A 19,683-nucleotide genomic window follows, 5' to 3' on the forward strand; every position below is an offset into this window, starting at 1 on the left:
TTCTTCCTCTGATCAGTTCCCTGGTGAATTTCTAAGAACTCAGAGGTTTGTTGCCAAATATTTGCTTAGTTTGGGTAATAATTGTGCTGAAGATCTCCTTGGGGGTGACTCACATCTTCTGAGACAGGAAGGTGGGACACTGTATATTAGAAGCTCAAGCATGAAGGATCATTTCTCCTGGTCTTCTAGCCCTGTAAGGACCTTGGTTCAGAATGAATAGACTTATCTATTTATTACCTATTCCTTGACTTACTTGTGTAACTTACATGAAAACAAAGCTCATGAACTCAGGGCCTCAGTAGATGGGTCAGGAGAAGTCAAACAGCCCAACACGTGACTCTCCTCCAGGGCAGGGATAGAAAGAGTCTATGTAAGCTCATGTCTTACCATTTCCCTTCCACCAAAGCACCGTGTCCCCAGCCTGAGACAAGACTTGGCATTCCCAACACTCACATTTAGAAAGTCTGAGAAGGGAGTTTCCGCAGAGCCACCTGGTCCTCACACTACTATTGTTCCTTATAAATTTTATTATTATTTTTCTCTATTTATCTTTCATTACCACACTGAGAGAAAAATGGGTAATTGCTGTGAAAAATTAAAGTATTCTTTCAAATACCTGGTAGACATCTTATTCTTTGCAGTCTTTATTGTTAAGTTAGTAGTGTGCCATGGGGAATATAATGACAAATCCATACATTGTAAGTTTGAATGTCCACATCCCCAGGTTACACCAAATTCTGTATTGCTTCCTGGCCCAATTTGAGTTTGCTAGGCAGAAGTCTCACCTATTATGAATATGATGATATGATGTGTGTTCTCCCTTATAAGCCTTAAGCCGACTCTTGTAACAATGAAATAGTATTAATAATTATATATACTATTGAAAAAAAATCTCATATTACCAATGGGGGCTGTTATGTTTTAAAACCATTGCTCCTAAACTCAGGCTCTTCACCTTGCATTTATAAAAAGATACAATATTATACTGTAAGTATTAACTTGATAATACCATATGGATTATATTTCAACTTGCCTTCCCCATTCAACTTCGTGCATTAGAGGTTTTTTTAAATTAATTTTTTATTCGTTTTAATTAGTTATACATGACAGTAGAATGCATTTATACCCTATGGCAGGGGGCTATAGTGGAGATCTTTCAATATCTGTGTAGGAGCTATATCATGCATAGGTGTATCCTGTTTTTAAAATTTATACCGATATACCCTATTCATTTTGTTATTCTTTATTGGTGGTTGCTTACATGTAGTGAAATTTTTCACTCTTGCAAATATACTGCAGTAAATCTTGTAAACAGCTTTCTGTGAACATGGGATTGTTTAATGTGACATAGATTAAAAGAGGTGTGATTGCTGGGCCTTAGGTACATCCAGATTAAATTTTCATAACAGGTACCAAATTGCTGAATAAAATATCTATGTAAGTTTACTCTAGTACCTACCATATAGGAATATCCATTTCACCCCTGGTCTAACACTATTGAATATAATCAATTTGGTAGATATTTCCTAAACTAATGCTTGAAATTTTAGCTCCTTTTAAAAAAATTAATTTCAGTTTCCTTGATTGCTGTGTATTTATCTGCCAGTCATTCTTCTTTTTCAGTTAAGAACATATAAATTTGTCTTTGTCCCAGTGGCTCAGGAGGCTGAGGCAGGAAGATTGCAAGTATAAAGCCAGCCTCAGCAACTCAGCACTAAATATGTTCTATGAACATTGGTGTACAAGCATCTATTTGAGACCCAGTTTTATATTTTTTGGGGTGCACACAGATGGGGTGGAGTTGCTGTGTGATGTGATAATTCTATGTTTAACCTTCTGAGCAACTGCCAAACTGTTTTCCACACTGGCTGGACCATTTTCCATTCCTAGCAGTAATTTATGAGGATTCAAAATTCTCCCTATTCTCACCAATATTTTTATTTTCTTTTTTAAAATGTTACTTTTTATATTACTTATTGACACCTATTGTTAATAATGTGTAATGATCATTTTAGGGTAATTGACACATGCATCACCTTAAACATATATCATTTCTTTGTGCTGAGATTATCCAAAATATTCTAGATTTAAAAAAATTACACTCTGATTAGCTTTAGTCACTCTAGAATGCAACAGAACAACAGAACACATTCCTCCTAACTGTGACTTTGTGCCTGTTGACGACCTTCACTACCCTTCCTCCTCCCTGTCCAGCCCTGGTAACCATTAGTTTCCTCTCTACTCCCCAGACACCAGCAGTTCTGGGTTCCACCTCCAAGGGGGATTCCGCAGTCTTTGCCTCTCTATGTTCATTCTGGGGTGTGAAGTGCATCTCACTGTGGTTTTGCATCAAGTTCAAATTTTGGTCTCCATAAGTAAAGTTTGGTTGGGAGGCATCCACACCCGCTCCTTTGGTATCTATGATGGCTGCCACCCTCATGGCAGAGCTGAGTCACTATAAGAGACCATGTGGCCTGTGAAGCCCAAGACATTGACTATCTGCCTCTTCACAGAAGTTTGCTAGGTTCCCCATTCAAGCAAATAGGCAAGGTGAGAACCATGTTAGTGAGTGTGTGTGTGTGTGTGTGTGTGTGTGTGTGTGTGTATGTGTGTGTGTGTTTATATGAGCTTCTCTAGGTCAGAGCTGCTGGGTAAGTGGACAGAAGGACAGTCCCCCCCACAGGTATCCAAGTTCTCATCTTTGCAACCTGTTACGACTTTACCCCACCTTTTACATCCAACTGTGAATATGGTCTTTAAAATCAGAACAAATACCAAAGAAACAAACTGGCAGTTTATTACAATTACCCTTAACTCTGTTCTCTTTAGTTATTGCAAGGGCTAGCTATTGCTGTAGAACAAGCAGTCCTCAATGCAAATGGTGTAATAAGGTTTTTTGTTACCCAATGAGACTCCCTATTGGGGTTTTCTGAGTCTGACTCAATAAAAGAACTTTCATGTTCATAGGAGAGCCTGTGGCCAGAAATCACATGAAGGACAGGAATCAAGCTCCCTTGTGAGCCATTCTTTGATATTGAGGACTGAAGTCATTCTGAGCCTGAAGGACACACATAATGGAGGATATGGGTATTGCTCATTTACTACTCTTCACTTGCTGTGGTAAAATTCAGAAAGGGGAGGAATATTTCACTTAGAACAATGGAAGGATTAATATTTCTAGGCAGCACTGAACATTTTCAAGCAAAAACACATCACTGACTCAATAGTGCAAACAAGAAAACACTGACCATCTCAAGGATCAAACCCCTGACACAAGAACACCAACCTTCCACATCTCGTGATTGTATTTGACAGATGAAAAGACATATTTTACATAGCAATACAGTGTGTAATGTAGAGGTTTGTCTCATCATATTTAATGTCCTCTCTGCTTCTGAGACCAAAGTAACCAAACTTTCATTTTAAGTTTTTCTTTTCACATAGACTTCAAGTGGAGACGTGTTTGAAAATAAGCTTTGCCAGTGATTATGGTAGAGGCTGTGGACACCAAGCTGGGCAAGATAAAAGAATAACAATGGTGAGAAGAAAAGCCAGTGCGCAGCCATGAAGCTCGCTGGTCTGTTAGAATCGGCCTCATCAGGAAGAGCAGCTGAGATGGGGACACGCGGAGGCATGAGGGAACCACAAGGGCAAAGCCATGCTGTGGGATTCCCTCCATTATAGGATTATCACACAGGCTGTCTTAACTGTCAAATGCATTCCCCCACAGGAATACCATGCACTACTGTGTGTTTTAGTATCAATAAAAGAAAAATTACTGCATATGATCCATCATGGGAGAAGAAATGGTTTTCAGAAATGCATGTCATCCCATGAGATGAAAATGAATTTCCAATATGTCTAATCCAGGATTGAAAATAAGTTTGAATAAGTATGCAAGTGGTTAAGAGGAACACTGTTCATATCTCAGAGGGAACAGAAAGATTATCAGGGTGTGCTTTATAATTTTCATAGGGATGTTGAAATCAAAGGAAGAGAAACTCCAGAAAACGAATAGAAGGAACAAGTTGTACTTCTAAAATCTGATGAAAATATTGTAATTTTTTGCCCTGAGGCTTTGAGCTCTGTGATCCAAAAAATCTTTCAGACCCAGCAACATGGACCCTTTTATAGTTTTATCTTGGAATTTTTTTCAGAGCTCTCTTGATGTCTCTATTCCTCAGACTGTAGATGAAGGGGTTCAGCATGGGGGTGACCACTGTGTACATCACCGAGGCTGTGGCAGTAGAGCATGAGTTTTGGGTCATAGCAGAACTAAAGTCTACCCCCAGGAGGGTGCTATAAAATAAGGAGACCGCGAAGAGGTGAGACACACATGTGGAGAATGCTTTGTATTTTGCCTGAGCTGATAAGATAGCACTCATGGAAGACACTATTCTGGAGTAGTAGTAACGGATACCCATGAGGGGGCCTCCATCCAGTAGCAAAGGTGCAAAATACATCACTGTGTCATTAAGAAAAGTGTCAGAGCAGGCAAGTAGGACCAGTTGATTCAGTTCACAAGGTGTGGGATTCCAGGTCTGTGCAGAAGGACAGCCACAATGCCATTAAAGTTTCTAGTAAGGAATTCAGGATATTTGTGACCCAGCATGCCAGCACCAGCACTCCACAGACCCTGTGGTTCATGATGACAATGCAGTGCAGATGGCCACATACCCGTCATAGGCCATCATGCCCAGGAGGAAGTTGTCCAACCCTACAAATAATATAAAAAGGTAAATCTATATGAAGCAGCCTGCATAGATAATGGCCTTGGTCTGAGTCTGGATGTTCACCAGCATCTTTGGGATGGTGGTGGTGAAGCAGATGTCCACAAAAGACAGGTTGGAGAGGAAGAAGTACACTGAAATAAAACAGAACTAAAATAAAACTTCCATCAAAAGTACTAGTATAGACTTCAGCTCTGTATCCATCGGATCCTGAGCTTTTCTTGGTTGGTAGTCTTCTCATGGTGTCTTCTAGTTCATTGCTTAACATTGATCCATCTAACTTGTGTGTATCATCCTGATTGAGTTTGGGCAAATCCTATGACTCTAGCAATTTGTTGATGCCTTCAATATTTTCTATTTTATTGGAATACAAATTTTCAAAATAATTTCTAATTATCTTCTGTATTTCTGTAGTGTCAAGCATGATATTTCCTTTTTGATCGTGGATGTTAGTAGTTTGACTTTTCTCTCTCCTTCTCTTCATTATCATGGTTTATCAATTTTATTTATTTTTTCAAAGAAACAACTTTTTGTTTTGTCAATTTTTTGTTTTGTTTCAATTTCATCTCTGATTTTAGTTATTTCCTGTCTTGTACTGCTTTTGGTATTGATTTGTTATTATTTTCCTAGGACTTTGAGATGTAATGTTACTCACGTATTTGTTGACTTGTTTTCTTTTAAGGAATGAACTTCTTAAAAAAAGTAGCAGGATATAAAATCAACACCCATTGCAGAGTCTGAGAGTCACTTCTCTTTTTAACATGTTAAACCAGTGGCAGATGAGTGAGTCACCACTCAGTTCTCTGAGCTCTGGGCTGCTTGGGTTGATGTTGTTAGCTTCTATTCTTGCTGAACATTTCCTGCAGGACCTACCAGGTCTCAGACTCCCATGAATGGGGTCTCCAAGAAGGACTCCTTGTGGAAGTCTGGAGTCCACCTAGTTGATGGTGGAGACTCAAGCTCTGTCCCCAGAAAAAGACAGCAGGAGAGGGAAGCCCTGGCCCCCGAGCCAGACTTAGGACTCCAGAACAAGCCACCACATCCTGCTCAGCCTGTGATTGCCTGCTCTGAGGGACAACATCAGGGCATCTACACGTAGCTCCCTGTCTCTACTTATTAGGTTCAGTCCTCTCCTAACTCCTTCCCCTGAGAACTTGCCTTCCCTGGGGGACATTGTTGTGAGCAGCAAGGAAAATGTTCCTGCTCCTTCTATGTTACCAGGAGATCAGAGCAATTAGGTGAAACTAAGCTTTGCTTTTCTTTGTCCACAAAATCCTCCATGTTCTAGAAGTCCAAACTTCTTAGCATTTGTGCCCAACCCTCAAAACATCTAAGCTACTTGGCTTTGCTAGATTATGTGGATCTCCCAAGCTCAGTATTATAGAGGGGCACATTTCCCATTATCTTTAGGAAATTGCTATTTCCTCTTCATCAAGGAAGAGAACTGTTTTCATTTGTTAAAGTCATGGGAATTTGCCAGAACCCTTGGATTCATGATGCTTTTTAAAAGGCACTTATGAGCTTCTGCTTGGATATCAAGTATAAAATGGTCCTTTATGCCTTCATTTATAAAACATTAGGTAATTATTAGAGATATATTTAGAGATATTCTTGAGTGTGTGCAGCATAGACTGAAGTTAAAATCTTACAAGGATTGCTCCATTTCATTTTTACAGATGTATGAGGATTAATTATTTTTTACATCTGTATAAATGAGGCCCAGAGGCTAAGAGATCTGCCTCTAATTATGAACTGAGTAAGAAGGAGCTTTCCTCCTGGTGTTCCTGTTCTCTTGCTCCAGGGCACTGGTCTTCCACCAGGCATGATGATGGAGACGGGAGGCAATGGTTGAGGAAGTTTGGTGTTGTTACAACTTGGGATTTTTACTGTGCCTAGCAGGTTGAGGCCAAGGATGCTCCTGTATCCAGCAAAGCACAGGACCCCACACACCAAGGTGTTGTTTAGCACAAATGTCAATGGTGGGGAGTTTGAGAACACTTTTCTGACCAGAATCTTTCCAACTTCAGTGTGAATATGAATCACTTGGGGATCTGGTTGAAATGCAGGTTGTGATTTGGCACATTATTGAGGTGAGATTGTGTTTGTCTAAGAGCTCCCAGTTGGCATTGAGGCTGCCATTTGGTGGTGGATAACTCTTATTAAATACACAGGAAAATTGTGTTTATGGCCTACAGCAGAATATTTTCAAGAACACATGCATTGGGCAATGACTGAATCCAGGTAATTGTCAGGTGCATCACTTCACATAATTGTTATATTTTGTGGTGAGACACTCAATATCCACTCAGTATTGTTAAAGATTCTGTAACTAGAGTCACCAAGTTGTAGAACTCTGAACTCTTCCTCCTGTCTGGCTGAACCTCAGATCCTTTGACCAACTTCTTTCCCACAAACCCCACAAACCACATCAGTCCCTGGTGACCACCATTTCACTCTTTTTATTTCCATAAAATCAGTGTTTTTAGATTCTGCATGTGAGATTCCATATGTGATATTTGTCTTTCTGTCTCTCTGATTTCACTTATTTAGGGACTTCCATTTCCATCTGTGTTGTCACAATTGACAGGATTTCTTCCATTTTTATGGTTAAACCTGCTTCCCCAAGTATTCATATGGCATTTTCTTTATCCATCCATCCATGGATAGATACCTAAGTGGATTCCGCTCTGCCTACTGTGGTCAATGCTGCAGTGATATGGAAGTGCAGAAGTCTCTGAGATGCCACCTTCATTTTTTTGGATGACCATTTCCATTGGTGGGACTATAGGGTCACATGGTGGTTCCTTTAATTAGCACTGAGGCTGTGGTCCAGTGTAGAGTCGAGTGCAGGCATTCCAAGGCCCTTTCCCCCATGAAGGCCTCCATAACCTCAGTTCTGATTTTAGGTGGTCTGAGGCTGGACTCTCTAGCTTGGCTTCTGTCTAAATAAGTTGACACTAGCCTCTTGAAGGCGTCCTTTGTGACAGGATATCAAACTTACAAACCTTGGCTCCTTATAGACATACTTAGTAGATTCCCCCTTCTTCAGTTTCTGTGTGAACTAATGTTAAAGGTCACAGGAAATGACCTGCCCAGAGCAGATGCTCCACAGGCAGCTGCCATTGTGACCATTACATTGCTCCTCATTGGCTCAGGTCACTGTGACATCACAAGGGTTTCCTGGCACAGGAAGTGAGTCCAGCATTGAATGGCTCCTGGGAGACAGTGATGGTGTGGTGCATGGGATGTCCTCAAGGACCCAGGCAGGCAGCTCAGAGCCTGAGTCCACCTCCCTGTGCTGTGCTGGACTCACGGACACCATCTCTGACCCACTCATGGCTCCAACTAGGCACAGTAAGGATTTTCAGACTCTTTTCAGTTGTTTTACTATGTTCCACTCTTGGGAAAATCTATAAAATTGATATTTCTTGGTGCATCAAATTACTTTGCTTCTCACTTTCCTGGTGCTAATTCATAGAATATAATTCATAAACTTTTTGGTGCCACTGGAAAAATAAACTATTTTCTTCTCTGATTCTGCCTCATGGGGACCTTGTTTTATATTTTACTTAGTCATCCCTTTCACATTTTCTGCAGAAGGACTGTCCAGCCCTACCCTACTACTTTGGGTCTTGACTGTGGACTGAAGCCAGGGATGTCACTCATCATTTCCCAGTGCACAGGAGACCAAACCACAGGAGGTGCCCTCACATAGAGGTCAACATGGGGAGTTGAGAAACATCTTTTCTAGACCAGATCTTTTCCAATGTCAATGCAATTATGAATCACTTGGGGATTTGTTTGAATGTAGATTATGATCAGGGAGGTCAGGGTGACCCAGAGATTGTACATTTGAAACTAATGCCCAGTTGATCTTGAGGCTCCCAGACTTGATTGGTGGACTACCTTTTTAAATTGACAGATAAAGTTGTATTTATTTATAGCATAAACCATAATGTTCTGAGTATATATGTACATTTCAAATATATATGTCTATATGTGCACATTCCTATGTACATATCATATGTATAGGTACATATGAATGACTAAATATAGCTCATCATCATATACATTACAGATTTATCATTTGTGGTGCAGAATGACAGTCTTAATATCTACTTAATAAACTTAATATCTACTCTTAATATCTACTCTTGGTACTTTTGGAAAGATTCAATATATTATCTGTATTGATGATGCTGTACAGTAAAGCTCATGAACTCATTCCTCTTTATCTGATGGAAATATGTATTCTTTGGCCAACATTTCCCCAACTTTCTCTCCCCCAAACCAACTCATCCCTCATATTTGAATCTTCAGTTTGATGAAATTAAAATTTTTACATTTCACACTGGAGTGAGGTCATGTGGCACTTGTCGTTCTGTGTCTGCTAATTTCTCTTCACAGTATGACCTTTAGTTTCATCCATTTTGTTAGGAGAGGTCTTCCATCTATTTTTATTTGTGGATCCTGTTCCAATGTGTATATGTGCTGCATTTTCTTTATCCATTCCTCTGTTGATGGGTACTTAGGTGGATTCCAGGTCTTGGCTATTTTGAATAATGTTGTACCAAATGTAGAAGTGGAGAGATTTGTTGGAGATACTTCATTCTTTTGAATGAATACTGACTGTTATGGTTTAGATATGAGGTGTTTCCCAAAAGCTCATGTGTTAAACAGTACAAGAAAGTTCAGAGGTGAAATAGTTTGGTTATGAGAGCCTTCACTTGATAATCAGTGCACTCATCCACTGATAAAGAATTACTGGGTGGTAACTGGAGGCAGATAGGATGTAGTTGGAACAGTGTTGTCATACCTTTGGGGTTTATATTTTGTCCATGGTGAGTAGAGCTCTCTCTGATTCCTTATTGAGTTGTTTTCCATCTGCAAACCCTTCTGTGATAATGTTCAGCCTCATTTCAGATTTAGAGCAATGGAGTCAGCCATCTATGTACTGAGACCCTTGAAACCATGAGCCCTAAATCAACTTTCCCCGCTCTGTGTTGCTCTTGTTGGGTCTTTTTCTCACAACAATGACAAGGCTGACTACGAAAATCACAGTGATGAGATTGTGGGGTCATCTGGTAGTTCCATTATTTATCACTTGAAAGAACGAACAAGGCTCGTCATTGGAGAAAATGCTTGTTTATTGAGGAACAGCTCTGCATATTTATAGAGCTGGGGGTGGTTTGACACTTATGACAGTTTAATGGTTGAAGGATTTGACAGTTGGCATGGGGTGCTTTCTGATTGGTGGGTAAGGTCATGTGAGTCAGCAGGGCTATTCTGATTGGTGGGTAAGGATCATGGGAGCCAGTGGGGCTCACCATTGGACGGCTCTTCTTGGGGGATGGGGAAGTTAGTCTTTAGAGCTGGGGAGACTCCTTACATCATTGATGCTGTGGTCCAGAGTTAGATTCAAGTGCAAGCATTCCAAGGCCTTCTCTACCATGAAGGCCTCCACCAACTCAGTTCTGATTTTAGGTGGTCAGATGTGAGATTTTGTAGCTCAGTTTCTGCCTAAACAATTTGTCATTTGCCTCTTGAATGTTTCCTCATGTCAAGATATCAAACTTACAGACCTTGGCACATTATATATAAACTGGGTAGATTCTCCCTTCTTTATGGAGGGAGTGTGTAAACTAAGTCATAGGATAAAGCTTACAAGAAATGACCTGCCCAGTGCAGATGCTCCACAGATAGCAGCCATTGTGACCATCACCTTGCTCCTCATTGGCTCAGGTACCTGTGACATCACAAGGGTTTCCTGGCACAGGAAGTGAGTCCAGCACTGAGTTGTTCCTGGGAGACAGTGAGTGGTGATGGTGGAGATGTCCCCAGGAAGGCAGCTATGCACCTAAGTCCACCATCCTATGTGATGTTGGACTCTCAAGTGCTGTTTCATGATGGCTCTAAGTCAGCACAGCAAGAATTTTCAGACTCTTTAGGCTGTTATAGTATGTATGTGAGAAGTCTCCCAATTAGGAAAAACCCATGACCCAAAGACTTCACTGTAGATTCCCATCAAACATTTGAACAGTTAGAGCAAGCCTTCCCAAACTTAAAAAAAATATGAAGACACAGGAACTTCTTCAAATACATCTATAAAGCTGGTAGTATCCTAATACCAAAATGAAATAAGGACACAGAAAATCCTAGGGAAATATCCCTGATAGAGATAGATATGAAAATGCTCAATAAAATATTAGCAAATCAAATCCAAAGTACATCAAAAAAATTATACACCATCATCCAGTGACATTTATCTTAATTTTGTAAGGGTAGTTCAACAGATAAAATCAATAACATGATATACCACAACTACAGAAAGGACAAAAACTATCTGATAACTCAATAGATGCACAAAGAGAATTTGATCAAATTCAACATCCCTCCATAGTAAAAACTCTCATGAAATTAGGTAATTAGAAAAAAATTAGGAATAGAAAGAAATTTCTCAACACAATAAAGTTCACGAATGATAAATCCCCAGCTGACATAATACTAAATGGGGCTTCCCTAAGATCTGGAACAAGAAAAAAAATACCTGTGCTTATACTGATATTCTTAGTACTGTAAGTTCCAATCAGAGCAAGTAGTTAAGAAAAATAATAATAATAACATGTAAATTGGAAAAGAGGAAGTCAAATAGTCCTTTGCAGATGACATGATTTTTAAAGTTTATTTTTAGTTGACACATAATTATACACATGTATGGGTCATGGTGCTAATTTGAAATGTATGTACCATGTGCAATGATCAAATCTATGCATTTCCATCTCCTTTGTGTGTGGAACCCAAATGCCTATTTTTTATTGGTTTATTATTTAAATACATGACAGCGGAATGCATCACAATTCCTATTACACATATAGAACAAATTTTCATACCTCTGTATATAAATTATGTTCACACCAATTCATGTCTTTATACATGTACTTTGGATAATAATGTCTATCATATTCCACCATACTTGCTAATCTCCTGCCCACTCCCTTTCCCTCCCACCCCTCTGCCCTATCTAGAATTCATCTATTTCTCCCATGCTCTCCCTCCCTACCCCATTATGAGTCAGTCTCCTTATAATCAGAGAAAACATTCGGCATTTGTTTTTTTGGGATTGGCTAACTTCACTTAACATTATCTTCTCCAACACCAACCATTTACCTGCAAATGGCATGATTTTATTCTCTTTTATTGCTGAGTAAAATTCATCATCTCTAGCAATTAGAGAAATGCAAATCGAAACTACTCTAAGATACCATCTCACTCCAGTCAGAATGTCAGCTATTATGAAGACAAACAACAATAAGTGTTGGCGAGGATGTGGGGGAAAAGGCACACTCATACATTGCTGTGGGACTACAAATTGGTGCAGCCAATATGGAAAGCAGTATGGAAATTCCTTGGAAATCTGGGAATGGAACCACCATTTGACCCAGCTATCCCTCTCCTTGGACTATACCCACTCATCCACTCATCCATTAAAGGGCATCTAGATTGGCTCCACAGTTTAGCTACTGTGAATTGTGCTGCTATAAACATTGATGTGGCTGTGTCCTGTTTTTAAGTCCTTTGGAGATATATATATATATATATATATATATATATATATATATATATATATATATATATATATTCTATATATGTCGGTTAAGTCTAAGTTATTGATAATATTATTGAGTTCTAGAGTTTTGTTATTCAAAATTTGTTTCGAAGATATATCCAATATTGAGAGAGGTGTGTTAAAGTCACCCAAGATTATTGTGTTGTGATCAATTTGACTCTTGAACTTGAGAAGAATTTGTTTGATGAGTATAGCTGAACCATTGTTTGGGGGCACATATATTTATGATTGTTATGTATTGTTGGTGTATGGTTCCCTTGAGCAGTATGTAATGTCCATCTTTATCCCTTTTGATTAATCTTGGCTTGAAGTCTACTTTATTTGATACGAGGATGGAAATCCCTGCTTGCTTCCGCAGTCCGTTTGAGTGGTATGATTTGTCCCAAACTTTCACCTTCAGTCTGTGTATATCTTTTCCTATCAGATGAGTTTCCTGGAGGCAGCATATTGTTGGGTCTTCTGTTAAATCCAATTTGCTAGTCTATGTCCTTTGATTGGTGAATTTAAGCCATTAACATTCAGGGTTACTGTTGAGACATTGTTTGTATTTCCAGTCATATTTGTTTATTTTTGTTATATAACTTGACTTGATTTTCTCTCTGATTGGTTTTTCCTTTAGGGTACTACCTCCCTCTGCTGATTTTCTTTGTTTTTTGTTTCATCTTCATGGAATATTTTTCCAATGATGTTTTGTAGTGTCGGTTTTCTAGCTATAAATTCTTTTAACTTTTGTTTATTATGGAAGGTTTTTGTTTCATCTTCAAATCTAGAGCTTAATTTTTTTGCTGGATACAAGATTATTGGTCGGCACCCATTTTCTTTCAGAACTTGATATATGTTGTTCCAGGATCTTCTAGCTTTCAGGGTCTGTGTTGAAAAATCTGCCATTATCCTAATTGTTTTTCCCCTATATGTAATCTTATTCCTCTCTATTGTGGCTTTTAAAATTCTCTCCTTATTCTGTATGTTGGGCATTTTCATTATAGTGTGCCTTGGTGTGGATCTGTTGGGATTTTTGTATACTTGGCATCCTGTAGGATTCTTGAATTTGGATTTCCAATTCATTCTTCATGTTTGGAAAATTTTCTGATATTGTTTCACTGAATAGGTTGTTCATTCCTTTGGTTTGGACAACTATCCCTTCGTCTATCCCAATAACTGTTAAATTTGTTCTTTTTATTCTCACCCATAATTCTTGAATGCTCTGCTCATGGTTTCTTACCATTATCACTGTGTGCTCTATATTCTTTTCAAGATTATATACTTTGTCTTCATTTTCAGATGTCCTATCTTCTAAGTGGTCTACTCCATTGGTAGACAACTTAGAGCTTTTAACTTGGTTTATTGTTTCTTTCATTTCAAGGATTTCTGTTTGTTTTTTAGCACCTCTATCTCCCTGTTGAGGTGATCTTTTGCGTCTTGTATTTGTTTATGTAGCTCCTTGTCAAAGTGATCTTTAGCTGCCTGTATTTGCTCTCTTATATCTTCCTTGAGCTCACAGAACACTGTAACCATGTACATCCTAAACTCCTTCTCTGTCATTCCTCCTGCTGTGGCTGCCAATGATTCTAATGATGTGGTGTCTTCATTTGTTTGGAGGCAGTTTCTTCCCTTGTCTTTTCATGTTGCTCGTGTCTTCCTTTCAGCTCTGCAGGTCTAGATTATTATTGTTTTTACCCTATAGGTTTGTAGTGCTCTTGAGGGTTCCAAGACCTCTCCTTTGTGGGGAAAGACAATGTTAACAGATCCCAATATCAACAATATACCACCTATGAACAATTTCTTGTTTTTAAAATGTTTACAGTTTAGTCTCATTGTGCAGAAATGTTGGATTAAATTATTATGTAAAATATAATCAGTAGTTTTGTAAAAGGGTTTACAGTTTCTGACAGTGGACAATAAACTGTGGGTGTGGCCTAGGACGACGTGCTGAGGAGGTAGGATGTGAGGATATATATGTAATATATTTTAGGAAGCGGGAAGGAGAAATCTAGTGAAAGAGGGTTAGTAGCAAGAGGATTAGGCAAGTACGTGGAATGACAGTAGAGTACATAAAACAAACACACACAGGTATTTAGAAAAATACAGATGTTAACACAGTAAAAATTGGAGGGGGAAAGAAAAATGAAAGAATAAAAAGAGAAAGAAAAAGGGACATATATAATACCTCTATATTATATTATTCAGATGACACAGTCCTCAAAGTCTTATTTCATGCAAAGTTCTTGGTTTCACATATGTTGGGGATGTGAGGGCTGGAGGATGGCGGGGTAGAAGAGAAAAAAAATCAACCAACCAACCAACCAAAACCTCAAAGGAAGAAGCCAGGGTCTAGTTTTAGAGATCCATATCTGTCCTGATTCTCTTCTCATCCAGTAGGTGCGTCCTCTGTTGTAAGCTGGTGTCTCTGTCCTCTGGATGGTGGAGGTAACCAGGGTGGGAAGATTGGTCCTGGTGCAGGGTGCATGGATCCAGGGAGTGGCACCACCAGTCCCTGCAGAAAAATGCACCTCACGGGTCTCTTTTTGGGACCGCTCGCTCATATGACATGAGTGCCCTGTACTATCTCCCTCTCTTGCCTGAAGATTTCCTGGTTACTGGTCTCCCCCTCTCCGCTAGCAGTTTCCAATTGAGGAAACTCTCAATTGAGCTGTGGGCAGCTCCCTGGTCTCACTGCACACCTGTTTGGGCAACTGCTATGTTGGGTTACGGCCACTGGGGAAGGGGGAAGGTTGGAAATCTGGTACCTGGTCACTAGAGATCCTATCTGGGAACTGCCCCCAGCTAATATGGAGAGAATGTTGAGCCAAGATGGTGGTGGCCTGCTTTCAGCACCAGGTGTCTGGTGAGGTGGAGGAGCCTGGTGAGGTGGGGAGAGCTAGTGGATGGCATTGGGCTATGGGTAGGTAGCAGCTGAGTGACCTGCCAGGGAGCAGAGCGACATCTTGGCTATCTGCGGATGTGTTGATAGGTGATTCTGCTAAGGCCCTCCCTGAGGCTTTAGGTCCTGCTCCAAAGCTGGGTGTCCTCCTGGAACCCTGAGGCCTGGAACCCTGTATGGGGTCACAGCGCTGGTGATTTCTGCAGAGAGCAGCTGGATAGGGGTGCTTTAACACTTTCAGAGATTCAGTGACTAGGCGAGATCTACAGGTCTGGCAGCATGGGGCCCTGGCGGCTCACTCCCTCCCCACCACCATGTTTTCCCCTCCCAAATGCCTATTGAGCACCTGTTCAAGACAGGTCGTTCCTGGTCTGGGGCAATTCTATTCTGTTATTGACTTAATATTTCTGCCTCTTCCAAAATTCATGTGTTGAGATCCTGACTCCAAATGGGCCCAAGTGGACACATCACTTAACCATTCCAAGCCTCATGGGTAAGATAGGTTCTTCCTGTCAGACTCGGAAGAGAACTTCAGCTTGGAGTGTCATGAGGTTAAATCTCTGGAAGGAAGAAGAGGGTGTGAGATGAAGTAATAGGATGAATTCTGCTGACTTTAATTCTGTCTCTTAGGAATAGAGAATCTGCTTGTAAAAGAAACCTTCTTGTGTACAGAACAGTGTACAGCAGGGGAATTGGTTGTGTGCCCAGTGTTGCCATAATGAGGAACACGCCTAATGAGCAGTCTGAGGAGCTGTATATGTCTCCTCTGCTGCCGTTCCTCAGAATGCTCCTCCTTGGATTGACAGGACGTGACTGTTCTCTTCCTCTCATGGCCAGAGAGCAGCAGCCTCAGGGAGGCCATTCCCCTGCTTTCCTGGGGACAGTGTGAAGAGCATTTGTTGTTCTTGGTAAACTTCCTTTCATGGGTTGTTGGCTTGCAACATTCAGTTTGTCTATTTGAATGTTGCTGTGATGTTTCTGGACACTGAAAAGATGCCCTTTCTTTATTTTGATCCCTTATAGTTTTGCTGGCCACCGAGGGAATCATGGGAGGGAAATGCCACCAGAATCAAGGCAGCTTCTCCTTCCTTGCAGCATCCTAGGCACTCCTGCCTCCTTAGACGATTCCTCTCTCAGATCCCTTTTGCATCCCCTTCCTTTTATTGAGCATATTTCTTGTTTCTTTAAATGCAGAGCAGATAATGACCATACAAAAATGGATCTCCAAGGTTACCTGTGATGGGAGACCGAGAACCTGGAGTTCCTGAGCACCATTCCTTCATTCTTTAGGGGAATGTGAATCTGAATTTGACAACTTGCCTTGTATACATTCCTGTTGGATAGTGTGACTGGGGTGAGAAGAGCATGATGTGAACATGTTGGGCTGTTGTATGTATGTGTGTATGTGCGAGTGTGTGTGTTGGTTTCAGAGCATGTGGACTTGAGAATAGTATGTAGACTGTCCCCCAATTTATGAGGCTCAAGATAATAATTATTTTTTGATCTTTATGATCATCTAAAAATGATGTGCGTTATAAAAAAAACTAGTTTGAATTTTCAATTTTGATCTTTTCCAGGCTGGTGATATGCAATACAATAGCTTTTAATGATGCTGGATTCTGGTAGCACAGAGCTGGACTCCTGGTCAGCCAGACCATCCCCTGGGTGAGCACCTGAGACTCCACAGCTGCCATGATACTCAGCTGGAATGCTGTTGGGTTGGGAATGTTAGTAAATTTTTGACTTATGATGTTACAACTCTTCTGGTGGCTTTATCAGGACATAACCCCATCATAAGTCCACCAGATTCCACATTTCTAATGGGGATTCCTGATACAGAGCCCAAGACTCAGGACAAATGACAATGCACTACAATTAAAAGGAAAAATTTTGTAGCAAATTTAATAGTGCAAAAGCAAAGAGTTGGGCAGAATCATTCATCTTGATGGTTCAGTGGCACAAGATTACTTGGTTCTTCAACATGCTAAATACAATTTTAAAATATTTTAATGGACACATAACATCCCTATATTTATTAGGTGCATAGAATAATTTGGAGGATGCATGGTATGTGAAATGAACCAGTCAGGGTAGTTAGCATTTCCTTCTCCTCAAGCATTAATCACTTCAACATATTGAGAAACTTCAGACTCTTCTAGTTATTTTGAAATGTTGGAAGGTTTCTGTAGCTACCGTTCCCCTCCCCTGCTACAGACCACTAGAGCTGCTCCTCCTGTCTATCAGTGTGTGGGAGCTTAGCGTCTCCCCTGCCTCCATCTTCCCTCCCTCCTAAACTTCCCTATCTCCAGTGACCATGATTCCACTCTCTTTCAGGAGCTGTAGCTTCCACACATGAATGACAGTGGGAGGGATTTGTCTTTCTGACCGGGCTTATTTCACTTATAATAATGAGCTCCATTTCTATCCACGTTGCTACAAATGGCAGGATTTCATTGGTTCTTAGGCTGAATAAGATTCTGTTGTATTTTGTATCCATACTACTACTAATGGACATTTTCTTTCGCTATTCATCCCCTCATGGATGCCCTGGCAGATTCCACATCTTGGGTGTTAACAGTGCTGCAATAATCAGAGCTGTGTAGGGATCTCAGCATGGATTCATTTATTTTGCTACTATATTCAACATTGTTCAGCATCTCTGTCCACATCCCTCTCCACTACCCACCTTCTGTAAATTAAGTTAAAATTACCTACACATTACCTCATTTGCTTCTCAAAAGATCCTTATGTATTGGGTACCATTATCATCACATTTACAGTTAAAGAAATGGAGTTTCTGGGTGCTTTACTATGTTCATGCAATCATAACAAATACAATTACTGGGCTGACATTTTTTTAACTAAGGAAGTTGCTTTAAGCTCTGAGATCCAAAGAGCTACACATGGATCTTCTCTTAACAAGCCTAATCACATCTTGCGATAGATACTACCAAGGAAACTATCCTACAGAAGAAATTATAAGGAGAACCTTCTTTTTAAATTTATTTACATGTTCAGATCACACATATTTAATTGCATATATTTTGGTGAAGAGTAATGCATCTCTCTCTCTCTCTCCATAAATACATGTGTAAATGTTTAATGACCAAATTGGACTAATTAACAAACCCATTTCCTTGAACGTTTATCATTACTACTGACAGGAAATCTCAAACTCCTGTTTTCTAACTTGCCGCAGTCTGGCTGGGCACAATTCAGGAGACACTTGTCAAAAGAAACGAACTTTATTTTTAGAACACACACACCACACCACACAGCTCCTCAGGAAAAACCCTCAGAGCCCAACTGCCACCCCCGGCTTCCCACAAGCCTCTCAACCTCCCCCACTCCTCCTGCTCTTGAGGCCGATTGGCTGGGTGGAGTGGGCAGAGCCAAAAAAAGTCCCCCAATGAGCAGCTCTGTGGTCTGAAAGGGCGGGGAAACAGCCCAATGAGCATCACCGCAGAGGAGCCAATCAGTTGGCAGGTAGAAGTTTGCTGGGGCCGCTGTGAGCCAATCATCAGCTGGCAGCTGGAAGTTTGCTGGCAGCTGGAAGTTTACTGGGGCCCCTTCGGCTGTGGCTCTCAACATCTCCCCCTCTCTGTTTAAACAACAAGCATGTGGCTTAGGGACCGTGCCTGCCTTAGGTTGTCCAATAGTACACATGGTACATACCTGTCATCAGATGAGCTTACCTCAAGGCGTCAGCCTCCTGTCTTAGGTTGGTACCATTGCAATTGGATCTTACCCGTCATTGACTACCAGTCCAGCATACAGCCACACCTGTGAATAGGTCTTTGTACCAGCAGGGGTGGTGGTGGTTCTTTGCCTCACCTCTGTTGGCCCCTAAATTTTAGCTGAACGACCATGACAAGCAGAAGGGAGGAAGATACACCAAGCCAATTGACGGCTCCTTTTGGAAAAATTGTACCACCGATGACACCATCAGCAAAAATACCCCAACACTACCACACGTCGCTGCACCAACAGATAGTTCACAATGCATACAAGTGAGTTCACAATGCATACAAGTGATACATAGTCCAGGCCAGTTCTCTAAGCAGTTCAGTGATGGCTCCTTTTGGAAAAATTGTATCACTGATGACACCATCAGCAAAAATACCCCAACACTACCACAAGTCGCTGCACCAACAGATGTTTCACAATGCATACAAGTGAGTTCACAATGCATACAAGTGATACATAGTCCAGGCAAGTTCTGCAAGCAGTTCAGTGATGGCTATTGCAGAAGCTGTAGATTGGTTTTATCTTTGTCTTCACCGGCACTGGGATGAAGATAGGAATTCTGGCAATAATGGCTAAAGAAAAAAATTATGTAACATTCCAGAAGGCATTAAAGGAAAACAATTTTCTGAACAATTTACATTATCTTGAACAGAATTATTAAATATAATGAAAAGGAAAGGTGAAAGTAAATAAACAGA

General features: G+C 40.5%; 1 pseudogene; it reads right to left on the reverse strand.

Annotated features, from left to right (window-relative positions):
• Positions 1-4,136: 4,136 nt before the first annotated feature.
• On the reverse strand, positions 4,137-18,993 carry LOC117794928 (olfactory receptor 7A40-like; annotated as a pseudogene).
• Between the last annotated feature and the right edge of the window lie 690 nt (positions 18,994-19,683).

This window comes from Marmota flaviventris, chromosome 1 (genome assembly GCF_047511675.1).
Source record: "Marmota flaviventris isolate mMarFla1 chromosome 1, mMarFla1.hap1, whole genome shotgun sequence".
Classification (NCBI taxonomy): domain Eukaryota; kingdom Metazoa; phylum Chordata; class Mammalia; order Rodentia; family Sciuridae; genus Marmota; species Marmota flaviventris.